This window comes from Cygnus atratus, chromosome 2 (assembly GCF_013377495.2).
Source record: "Cygnus atratus isolate AKBS03 ecotype Queensland, Australia chromosome 2, CAtr_DNAZoo_HiC_assembly, whole genome shotgun sequence".
In the NCBI taxonomy this organism is placed as follows: domain Eukaryota; kingdom Metazoa; phylum Chordata; class Aves; order Anseriformes; family Anatidae; genus Cygnus; species Cygnus atratus.
Window position 1 is genome coordinate 79,985,186 of NC_066363.1, and position 12,471 is coordinate 79,997,656.

General features: G+C 41.2%; 1 protein-coding gene across 1 annotated transcript in view; it reads left to right on the top strand.

Moving 5' to 3' along the window:
- PHLPP1 (PH domain and leucine rich repeat protein phosphatase 1) overlaps nucleotides 1–12,471 on the top strand; it is a 131,575-nt gene that overhangs the window by 1,286 nt on the left and 117,818 nt on the right. The gene's annotated exons all lie outside the window — the stretch shown is intronic.

Here is a 12,471-nt window from a genome sequence, read left to right on the forward strand (position 1 = left end):
CCGTCGGGGTTACACCGGGCTGGGAGGGTGAACGGCGGCTGCAGGTGCTGGCCTGAGGCCGCCGTGGGGTTCTGCGCTGGTAGGGTTTCAGCGCTTTGCAGCCCTGCCTTCCCTAAATTGCGTCGCCCCATAGCCCTCCTGAGCTGGGCTGCTTAGAGAAAGGGGCTCCTCGCAGCTCCGTCCTGCGAGCGCGGCCCTCTGCTCAGCCTCCCGCATCGCTCGCGCTTTGGGTTTTGTCGCTCGCTGTTTATCAGAGGTGCAGGGCTTCACCCAGGGATTGAGGCTGTAAGCAGCGAAAGCGTGCCAAACGCGGGACGTAGCCTTTGGAAACGGGCTGTCAAAACCTTGAGCATAAAAGGCAGGAGCTTGCAAACGCGGCCTCGCCGAGGCGACTTTGGGTACAGAACGTGGGGAGCGTTGGGTGGGAAAGTTAGCTCCCACGTTGCCGTTACGCAACGCTGCCGTTTTGTAGTGCTTTAAAAATATCTTCTGTGTCGGCTGAATTGCTTGGTAAAAATACCTATTGTCATCTTGGAGCTCCTTGGGTTTTAACTGTCTCGTCCAGCCCTCCGAGGAGGGGAGTGTTTAATGTCCAGCAAAGTGTTCAAATACCCAGTGAGTTTTCCTCTGGAATAGGTCAATGTAGTACCCAAAGATCAGGTCCCGCTGGTAAAGCAGTGAATGACATTCCCTCGCAGGGCTGGCTTAACAGAGTGGTACTCCACTGAACCGTGAGAATTCAGCGCTTTATTGCTAAAAATACTGAGATTCCTCCCTCTAGTGAATTCCTGTGGATGTAAAATAGAGGCGGTAATGGCAGGCCAGGAGGGAGAGCAGTACACTGCATGAGTGCCCCTTCTTATTCAGAAGAGAATGTGGGAGTGACGGCGAGCGGTCAATTCCTCTTTTCTTCAGTTTTCTAGGTTAGCTGTATTAATGACCCCAGCACAAGTGGTGCTTGGTCAAGGAAATGACAGGAGAAGGTTAGATATGCTGGGGTCAGAAAGGAGATAAAATCTTTTTTTCAGGTGCTGAGGGTGGTCTGCGTGTTGCTTTGGCCGTGCTGGTGAGGGTGGAGTTCAGCAGGTGGTGTTGGAAGGAATGCTGCTTCCATTATTTCCATTCCCACAGCCCAGTGGGAATGCATGGGCACATTTCAAAATGGGGCGACCGTGTGCCTCCTTTCCCAACAGGATGCGTTCTAAAGAAAATACAATCAGAAAACATAGCTAAGCCTTCTATACAGTTAAGCCTGTTTGCATGTAGCCTTTATGCATTAAGTGATTAATTCTATCTGCTCAATGCAGCTGTTCCAACTGTCTTATTTTAGTGTCTCGACTGCTAACATAGTTCATGTGTTCTGGACTTCCTTGTACAAGACTTCTAAATAGAAATTTAAATCTATAAGCACACATACAATTAAATGAATGCAAATCTGTTACGCAATTTCATATACTAAGCAGTATGTCTCTGCACTTCAAAAGTGCAGTGTTTTTTTTGAAATTTTTATCTCTTTGGGGGGATCTGTGATCAACATCTAAAACACCTGCGATCAGGTGCTCGTAGCAGAGTGGTTCCAGCATCTAATGTACCGGACCATCCAAAAAGAGCTAAGAAAATATTATCGACGTGTCATCATACTGATTTTCTATAACCGTCTTGGCAACTTCTCGGCTTCCTTATTGTAATTTTTTTTTTCCTACCGGATGATGAAAGGGGGGGAAGGAGGAAGACTTAAAGAATGCACATCAAATTAGACTTGGAAAGGGGAGTGTGTTTTGGCCCGAAAGTCAGGGTGTTTTGGTTAGGAGAAGTACCTTTTTGATAAATGATCCTCCAGGAATACCCTAAGGAATGCTTTCAAACAGTGATTTCCTGTTTGCCCCGGACTTCATTGGTTTAAGCAGACTGGCTTGTCCCAATGGATAGAGAACAACTAGCATCTCTATCCCTGTAATTTCCTGCAGGCTGTCTCAGCAGGATTTGGTGATTCTGGCCTTGTACTGATGTAAAATGGCATAAACCTAGACTGGATTTATTGCACTGCTTCTAAAAAGAATTCTTTTGTGTAATCCCCTTGAAGTGGGGAGAGGAGAGAGCTTGTTGGTGACTTCTGGGCTTTTCTATTTCTGGGGAGAGACAGCTTTAAAACTGGAAGATTTCAGTACTGAAACGTGATGTTAAAAATTCTGAACAAGGTAACGCGATATAGCCAATGATTTCAGTGATTACTGTATGTTGGTGATTTCTTTAGTTGAGTCATCTGTTTAAAAAAAAGCATTTTAGAAAAAAATAACTAGAACTGCAGGGCATCAGGGTTTTCACTGTGACAAAATAGCTTTCTTAATGTTTAGCTGTTCACAAACATTCTGTAAATGAAATGCCTGTTCTTTAAATGCAGCATTCCAAATTTAAACGTCCCAGAAAATAAAATGTGACACTAGGAATGTAAGAGTCCTTCTTGTATGCTGTTTTGACTCGCTTCAAAATGTGGTTAGCGCGTATTTATTTTGGTATCTCCCCTACTTTTCTTACTGTGAGCGTGCGGTTGATTTCTTCAGTCTCTTGACTGAGCCTTGCTCTGAGATGATGCTGTTGCTGAAGCAACATTCCTTACAGATTTCAGGATCTGATTCTGCTCCCTCTAACATCAGTTTGAGCAGAATTGGACGTTAGTGGCTAATTGCGCGTGTCAGCTTCTCCCTCTGTTGAAATCTGTCTCAAGAAAATATACTGTCTTCAAAGTTTGAAATGCGTAATCTCTATTTAAAAGGATATGGTTAAATAGCTTTCTGCTGAGATACTTGACTGGTTATGGAACTGTGTAGGAATCCATAGTGCAATTACAGCCATGATATTGTAGCTGGGAGACCGATTAGGTCAGACTTACTAAACTATTCCTAAAACCATAAGAGTGGCTGTGATCCAGAAGGCCTCTCGAAAACAAGTTATAGTATTCCTTATTGCTCTGTAAAAATAATTCTTGTAAAACATAACTTCTCCCCGTGGCCTTGCCTTCTCTATAATTTGCATGTCGAAGGAAAAACGGGCTAATGCGCCAATCTAGTCACTTAAAAACTGCAGGACGGCTGACTTGTTTTGAGACTTCAGGTCAGAAGCGAGTGGGGAATTCTATTCAGTGCTGTGCTCCAGAGCATTTACGTGGTGAGCTGCATGAGCAATTTGATCTTGGTCTTGAAGACTGATACAGGACAATGGATGTTTGAGACTTTTTTGTTTTACGACCTCAAGGTGATGTTATTTGTGATTCTGGCACTGGGCTGTCAGTAAATCGTCTGCTCTTTGAAGTGACATAGGGCTTCTGCACCTGCTGGTGTCATCAAATATATCACTTTGCAGGAGATGCTTGCCTATGGGCAGAGTACTAAGGAATGCCAGATGTAATTAGGGGTGTTAATTTTGCAACTGGCTGTCAGGTTCTCTCTCGGAAGAGAGGCTTCTTGCTCTCCTCAAGCTGTGAGGAGAAACCCATCCAGATCTGTGTTAGAGTTGGTTACATAAAATGTTGGTCTGTCCGGCATGGAGATAAAGGTGGGAAGATCTACCAGCAGGATCATTTGTGGTGGTCTAAGAAATTTTTTTAAAAGCATGCTTGGCAATTGGGGTCACATGAAGGCTTCCAGCTGTATGGATGGAGACAGGGTTTTGGATGCTTAGGGTTAAATGAAAACACTGTAGGCCAGGCAGTGCTGAGCTCTGGAAGATGACATCTGTTGAATCACCAGCCGTTTGCTGCACTACTTGGTGAATAGCTCAGTTCAGCTATTTAATACGTTGGTAAACTCGATTCAAGATGACTGATGTTTAAGGGAGGGAAACGTGCCAAAGACAGACGTGTTTTTTAACTTGGGGTAGGACAACAGCTGTGCTGCAGAGAAGCTTCTGCCTTTGGAGCACCGACGTAGTTCTGAGATCCAGCATCCCGTTTTAAAGTGAAAAAATAGTTCTCCTTATTGTGACTGGATGTCTTTTTCTACAGCTGTGATTGGAAAGGTGAGGTCTCGGTGTGCGAACTGTCTGAAACAGAAAGGAAAAATAACCTCTGCCTGGGGCTGCCATGATCCTGATTTTCTTTCTCTTCCCTGCGTGACTTGTCTATACACCCTGTTTACCTTGTAATCATTTATGTGTTTGCATCTCCTGCAAGGGGAAGCAATACTGAAAACTTCCCACTTTGGGAAGTTTTCATCTCATTTCAACGACATCGAATCCGAGCAGGCAGTCTTGGCGTGGCCAAACAGGGGACATTTCCAGCCCTCTTCCGCAGGGAAGTGTAAAATGGCTGCGGTGCTGGGCTTGCTCCACCTGCCCGTGGGCAACAATAGCCTTGTGCTTATCGAGCCCCAGTTGGAAGGGGGTCTCTCGAAGGCAGGCAATTTCCTGAGGCTCCGGGGCTGCGAGTGCTCCTCGGCTGTCCTCCTGCACAGGAGGAGCCCAGCAGATAAAGCTGGAATGCTGGTGGGACTTGCAGCTGAGCCTTGGTATGTAACACCTGTTAAGCACAATGGGTCTTGCGGCTTTTAAATTCTCTCGTGCTCCTGGCTAGCATCCATAACTTAAGTACTTGTGAAGTATCAACATGGGAGATTTCAGTGTCATATACGTAAGTTACTATATGTACTAAATATATGATACCTAAACTGGTGCACCCAGGAGCTGCATTTCCTCACTGCTGCAGCATGGAGTGCAGCATTCTCCTTTTCCTTTTTTTTTTTTCCATCCTTTTTATGTGTTTTGATACTATCCCTCTATCTCACCAGCTATTTCCTTCTTTTTTTCTTTCTGAAACTGTACATAAACATCCTCTTGATCGTGGCACTGTTGATACACCTAAAAGCCTTTGTGCAATTAAGAACGTCCATCTGTTCTGTTAGGACACTGGCAGACTGCTATGCATCTAAAGCGCTACATGGTTCTTGGAAGGTACTACTGAATAGTACAAAAAACCAAAACAACAACAAAAAAGCAACCACTAATTTGAAACAGTGTTAGAAACTGGTGCGTGCTTCTGATCTACTGAAAATTAGTTTGTGGTTTAATAAAACAATGTAAAGAGAGATTTCTTTGTTATCCTGGTGGGCCTCTGGAAGAGGAAGAGGTAGGAAACATGCCTAAGAAAGCCAGTTAGAGTATATGCATATGCAATTTCACAGAACAGAAGCTTAGAGAGAAATCCTAGAGTGTTTCTTGTTACACTCCTCCATTTAATTTGGAGGGAACCTGTACCTTGAGTGCTAACAGCTGTATTTTCCAGTGGGCTTAAGGGATTCTCATTTTGAATTAACTGTTTAAGTTATTAGTGTGTCAATCTGTAGACAAAAAAAAAAAGGCAAATGTAAAAATGACTTGTAGCTTTCTATTTGCCTTGGACAGTAAATGCAAAGATGCTTTGACTAACTCTTCAATGTTTCATTATTTCATTGCTGTGAAATTATTTCATTGATGTGGCACACTGGCATTTTAGGTGAGATGGTAAAATCTGTGCATGTGTCTGTTTTCAGCTTCCCTCAACGTAATTTTATTGCTGTATTTTAGAACTTTTACGCAGGTGGGGATTTGCACTATGGGAAGCTGTATGTCTGAAATAGCCTGCTAATTTTATTCTTAGACCCAGAGCACTGAATGTTGCATTTATCTCTAAATTTTTTATTTTTTTTTGTGAGGTCTGTTTTGTTTTTATTTTTATTTTTTTGCATTTCTGTGTATTCAAATGGAATAGACTTTGATGCTTGGAGTCAGTTGCAGTTTGTTTGGGTAAGCCAACCAAAGTAGAAGGGGCGGAAGTACTAAAGTTTGTTTTGTAAGCATCACTATCTTGGCTGTGTAACTCTGGCTTATTTTTTCCTTCTCAAAGATGTTTGAGAGAAATGCAACCAACCCTTGTAAAAAGCTAAAAAGGTTTAAACTCAAGAGTGGATGTCTTAACTTTTTTTTTTCTAGATTTGGCTTTAAGACAGGAGTTCTGAAACACTTAGCTTTTAACAAGATATATAAGAAACTTCACAGGGACGCAACATCCTCATTTAAAAATAATCAACAATCTCTTCCTTATGATACTCATGAGTAAGATTGGAAACTGAAGTTGAAATTCCAGCTGCATGGTAATGACTGAATTGTGTATAGATCTGAGGCAGTTAAGCACTGCAAATCTTGTCAGAAAATGTTCTTGTGAAAATTCTAGATTTTTAGCTTTCTGCTTCACCCAACAGTGCCCCTGGTTTTATTCTTTGTGTAATTTTTGCCCTTCAGATAGGTTTTCTGTTGTGTTAGCTGTAGTGCTACCTTTTTGGAGAGAAAAATTTTTATATTTTTCACTATAAAATAAATTATTTGCTGTAGAATATTTTTCCCAGTTGGGTTGGCATTTGACCAATTATGATATCTTAACAGAATTTTCCAAAAGTAACTAGTGACATTCTTGTTGAATGTCTTCCAATTAATTTCTGCTAAACACTGAAGCCATCTTAGTATTAGATAATTTCAGATTTAAATCTTTTTATTTATGGTGTATTTTAATTGACTCTTTATTTACTTTTCTATGTCTGTTACGTGATAAAACGTTACATGCAAAGCATCACTTTTTATGATATGCATCACTTGCCTCTTGAAATGCAGCAGCTGTCCTAACAGCATGGAGAGGCATATGTGGGTAGCAAATGAGTAGTGCTACAGTATCCAGTTGAAATACCAATCAGGATTTCAGGTAGGCAAAATTAATAGTAAAAACAATGTTCTGTGGTATTTGGTTGTCACACCCACTTTGGTGTGCGCTGGCAGTGATCATAGTTCAGTGTCTTTTCTCTAAGATAGTATGGGCATGGTGTCCCCTTCCATACCCCCTGCCACTGTCATGCAGAATCCTTTAGCTATGTAGGTCGATAGTCCAGTTTTTGTGTTGGTTGCCGCAATCTGGATTCTTCTTGCTTCCCTATTTAGCTAGCTAGCTAGACAGACCTGTCCCTTTTAGTTTTACTCCTGAGACTTTCTGCTCTTGTGGTTGTGGTTAAAGTATGTGGAAGAATGGGAATGTTGCAGAATCTCTTGCACTGTTTTTTTGTTGTTGTTGTTATTCCCCTCTACCCCCCATTTACGGGGCAAAAATTATTCTTTGAAGAACATTTTGTTTACCAATGACAACTGTTAAATCAAGAAAAAAGACCTCCTGGAGTGAAGAGTCATTTAATTTTACAACATTGCATAGCATCTTTGAAGCTTTTTCTGTTGATTGGGAAGTAAAATTTCTTCCAGCTGGCTTTGACTTATTTGGAGGGATGCTCAAAATACTCATTGCCGAACTAGCTGTGTGTTCCTTGATTTGACAGTTAGGAATAACCATTTACATATTGATTTAAAATATGAAGTTTCGGGGAATTTTTCTGTCCAGTCTTATCTAGCTTAATTCTCAGAAGGAAAATGAAATGAAGTTGTGTAAGAGACGTAGATGCAAACATCCAACTAGAGTGGAGAGGTCTTTTAAAGTTTAACTCGAATTTTTCGGGGGACAAAGGTACATTTGGCCCTTTGAACTTCATAGGCCATTACCTGCTCGTTGCCTTGTCCAGTGGCAACGGGGATCTTCAAACCAGCTTCAGCAGCCACCGAGTTGTGTTCGTAATTCTCAGAAAAAACATAATTGCTGCATTAACCGGTTGCTCTCATCTGCGAGCACTGGGGGTGCCATGCCAACTTATTTAAATAAAAACAAAACAATGGGCCTTGTTCCAAGGGAGTAATGAGGAGCTGGAATGCCTTTGAAGTTCAGGAGCCTAGGCTGTAGGTGCAATTTACATAAACCTAATTATGTAATCTGAATGCAGTTTCTCTTCCTGTTTGTTCAATTTTTGAATCTTTGTGCCCAAAGAGAAAGAGATAGTAAGACCTGCAATTAAGATAAGTAGTAGGCCACTCCTCTTTTGAATGTGTGCTCTGGTGAGGAGAGAATTTTTGAAGCAGCATTCGAGGAGAACAAAACCTGCGATTCAGGCACCTTCAGTTGATGAGCATAAAACCAAGTCCTTTCCTTTCAAAAAGCTGCATGCTTCTTTAAACAATAACTATGCCCAGTTCAGCCTATTATTTGCTCTAAAATAAACGGTATAGAAAAGCGTGAAGTTCTTACTAGCAATGATTTTGCTTTCATATAAGCCGTAGGATGGTCTGTAAGGAGCTCTCCTCGGTTTTAGAGCTACCTTGAAACAAGTAAGTTTCTAACTAGACAGCAAGTTTCCTCATCAGAATGCTATGCGATGACATTTTGTTGTCTCAAACGCTTGCTTTTTCCTCCTGTCTGACTTTTCTCTAGCCTTTTAAAAGCAGATAATAGGCAGTAGCACTGGCCTGGTGAGGAGAGTCCTGCAAGCAACAAATTTAGCTGTATGTGCAGTCTGCTCATTTGTCGGATGGTTGGTCAGATCTACAAGTGACTGTTTATCACCAGATATTTTATGATGCTATTGACTCAAATTGTAAATGATGGAGGAACATATTTTTCCTTCTATTGTATATTACTTACTAGGACAAACAGACCTCTAGGGGACAACAGTCTCAGTGAGCAGTCATTTTATTTATGAAACTTAATTATATCTGAGACAGCCTAATATTGTGTGTCATTATTGGCTTACTGCATCTACATGTATTTGGCTTTCATGCTATAAAGCTTGCCTGGTATAATACAAAATGTAATGACAAAGCCTGTTATGAATGAAGTGTGAAACTCCTGGAAGAAGGCTTGCAGGTATAATGTACTGAATTTAATAGGCTAGGAGCTTTTGGTTTCTTATACCAATACCACAAGGTTACAAACACAAAAGCAGAATAATTTGCAAGTTGCAAACGGGATGTTTCTAAAAGTAAAGTTAATCATGTGTGCGGGAGGTGCAACTTAATGTTCTCCGAAATACCGTCAGGAGACTGTTGTAATTATATGACAGGGATTTTTTTTCCTGTTTCAGTCACAGAGTTGAGGATTTTTAATATACTGGCTTGGTGAAAGTGTAGAGCTCAGAGTGTGGTTGTGTCGATTAAAATTTAAAGATTAAAAGTAGACTAGAGCTTTTATCCTTTCCAAGCAAGTAGCTAACTTTTCTTTTTTTTCCCTCTTGGGTGTTGTAGCTAATAAAAGAAAGGACTGGCTGAAAATGGGAATCTGAACTCTTTGAAGTGTCCAAACGCTGTGAAGTGGCTGTGGACGTGTCTTATCTCTTCTCTTTTGGTGGCATGAAAATCACCTCTCCTGTCTGTATCAACCAAAATAGAATCCAAAGTCTCTATCTTCCATGTGAATCAACTGAAGATTAATGTGATACATTTCAGACTATTAAATAGAGAAAGTTTTTCCATTTCATAACTTCAAGAACAATGGAATCATCTGTGTAAGTGTATTCATTCCACTTGAGATTAGACTATAGCACTAAGGACTGCTTGGTTCGTGTCTCTTTAATCTTCTTAATCAAGTGACAACTTTAATTCCTGCTAATACGAGAAGACTACATTACATTATTTTGCTTTCTTTTGATTTGCAGATTCCATCTTGGGAATGTCTCTTGTAAGAAATATCTTTTGGGATGTTTGTTTTCTGAATCCATGTGGTAAAAGATCCTCGTTTATTTATCAGGTTCCAGCTTTTTCCTTCATAAATAAAACCTAGAGTGAAAATACGCAGATCAGTATTGCTAGATACCATAGCAAAAAGATTAAGAGGCTTTGTAGTCTGCGGTGGACTAAGTCATATCCCTTTTGTCAGTGCCAAAATAAGTGTCCAGATAAAACTGTCTACTAGAGCCTGGGGTATATATTATATGTATTTAATTTGTGACACTGTGTGTTGTGATTCTTTGTGTAATGCTCCACTGGAGTGTGAGCAGTTTCAGCATCTCTTGCTTCTTCAGTTTGGCATTAATAGGAAGCATATTTTGTGCTGATGGCAAATAGCATATATTGCACCGTGGGAGTGAGGGATCCTTTTAGCCCAGAATATGCAGCTTAGCTCTTTTTCTGCAGGAAGTTTTGGGGCATTCTTGGCTGTATTTACCAACTCGTTAATTTTGTACAAGAAAACTTTTAGTTTTTAAATATCTTAGGGTGTTTCTCTGCAACAGATACTTATCAGTATGGCTCTTTGTTTTTTTTTTCCTTTTCCATGCATCTATGAATCTGTGTAAAAAACAGTGCCACTGAGTTATTGTGGAGAAGAGCGTTCATTATAGCGTAGGCAATGTGGGGCTGCCAAAACAAGTAAAATTTTCTCCAGAAAGTCACAGTACATAGCTACAACAAAATTGCTGTGTCTGTGTGTTAACAGTGTAGGATCTGGCAATGATGTAGCAGGTAGAACAGACCTTTAAAGGAGTTTAAGGTATATTTTACCTCTTATTACAGAAACAAGCATGTGGAAAAATTCAAATATAAAAAAAATTGTGTCAAATGTATGTTCTTTACACAGCAGTGCATCTCTTGCAAATATAGGATTTTGAGGCAAAGGTTGTAGCCTGTATATTGTTCTCAAAGTGCTTTCTTCTATGAGAAGAATTTGTAAACTGGTTAGAAAGAAAGAAAAAAGCTTAATTACACGTAGTAAGAATTGTGGCTGATAGTAGAAGAATTCATGCTGTTAAAATCTTTGAACCTAAAACTGGGTGTATTGAATTTTTAACATCAGACTGACTTGTAAACAGTGGTATTACATACAGCACTTCAGAAATGCTTATACTTTTTAGGAGTGTGTACAACAACCAGGGAGGAGTTTGAGCATTTGGCAATGCTCTCCTACTTGCTGTCACCAGCTAAGCTGAGTACATTCAACAGGTCAAGTTAAAAAATGCAGTTAGCAATCACTGTCCTTTCTGAATTGTGAAGGAAGGTGCTGCTGAGGAATATGCTACAGAACAAGTCTAGTCTCCTCTTGTAACCCTGTGAAAGGATGTATTCCTGGAAAGCAGGTTCTGGGAACTGCAGACTTCTGTCCAGGAGGAGATTGCATATGTGTACTTGACGCTAAATGCAAAAACAGCTGTAATTTCAATAGGGGTGCCTGTCCTTATGCCTATACGTCTTCATTTTATTTCATTTCATTTCGTTTCCTTATGCCTTTATGTCTTCATTCTGCAAGGTTCTTAAGCATATCATGCTTAAAGAGTTGGTGAATTGCCTTTCCAGACACGGTATTGTGCCTTCAAGTCTTCTCATATTGACAAGCCTTAATCAGAGGTGTTATTGGAGACTGTCTTCCATAAGTCCTTTGGCCATTGTGTCTTGGCACTCTGTGTGTTGTTGCTGGCACTTCTGCTGAGCTCTTTTGTAGCTCATATTCCCTGATTTTTCTAAACATGTAGGGCATATACTCGTTTGAAAATCCTTCGAACCTTTCTCTGTAGACATGGCTATACTGCTTTGCAGCAAAACGTGTAGGCATCCAAAGATGGTCGGAGATTGTCTAACCTCCTTACCTAATGTAGATGCTGCCCATACCAAAGCAAATGACATGGCATAAAGTTAATGCCCACTAATCTTTTTGTAGTAAGAATGTCTGAATATTGTCGTGTCTTCATCCTCAGTAGCAAGGAGATAATGATACTATGCTATTTCCCTAATGAAAGATCATGCAGACCTCGTCTTACACATAAATGTCCTGTTTTGGCTTGTTGGACTCTCTTGAGCATTTGCTTCGCAGTGCTGGAGTTACTTTGGTCCTTCTGGCAGTTCACGCTCAGAGGAATATACCCCAGTGAGTATCTGTTCACAGACAAGCATGCCTGGCTTTCTTGCTTTGAATGTGAATATCTGTTTGCTTCCCTTTCTTGCTAGGTTATGAAAAGCATGGTCGTAGATAGTTAGAAGTCTCATTAAGCAGTATCGTCATGGCCACTAGTCTGAGCATTTCCAATTGATGTGAGTCGGTGGATGGCTGGCATCTTTCTGGTAAGGCATGAGGACCAGGTGCTGTTATCAGTAGAGATGTCAGGTAACAGGCTGAGTTCCTGAATCATAAGCAAGGCTTGCTGAACCTTGAGAATGAGTACGCTGTGCTCTGGGTCACTCTAATCTGCATGTGCTGTTCTCATCCTGTCTCATTCTCATTTTCCTGCACAGTCAGAGAACGGCTGAGGGTTGGAAAGGACCTCTGGAGGTCATCTGATCCAGCCCCCTGCTCAAGCAAGGCCAATTAGAGCAGGTTGCCCAGAACCATGTCCGGGCAACATTTGAATACCTCCAAGGAGGAGACTCCACAACCTCTCTGGGAAACCTACACCAGTGCTCAGTCACCTGCATCCCAAGCATCCTCTCCTCCAGGCTGAACAGCCCCAGCTCTTTCACGTCTGCTCATAGGAGAGGTGCTGCAGTCCCTTCATCTTGTGGTTTGTCCATATCCCTTCTACCGAGGAGCCTGTTCTGTGGGGCTGTTGAGAGATTTGGTGAGAAGCAGAGCCTTCAGTAAGGGAAGCTGCTGTGATT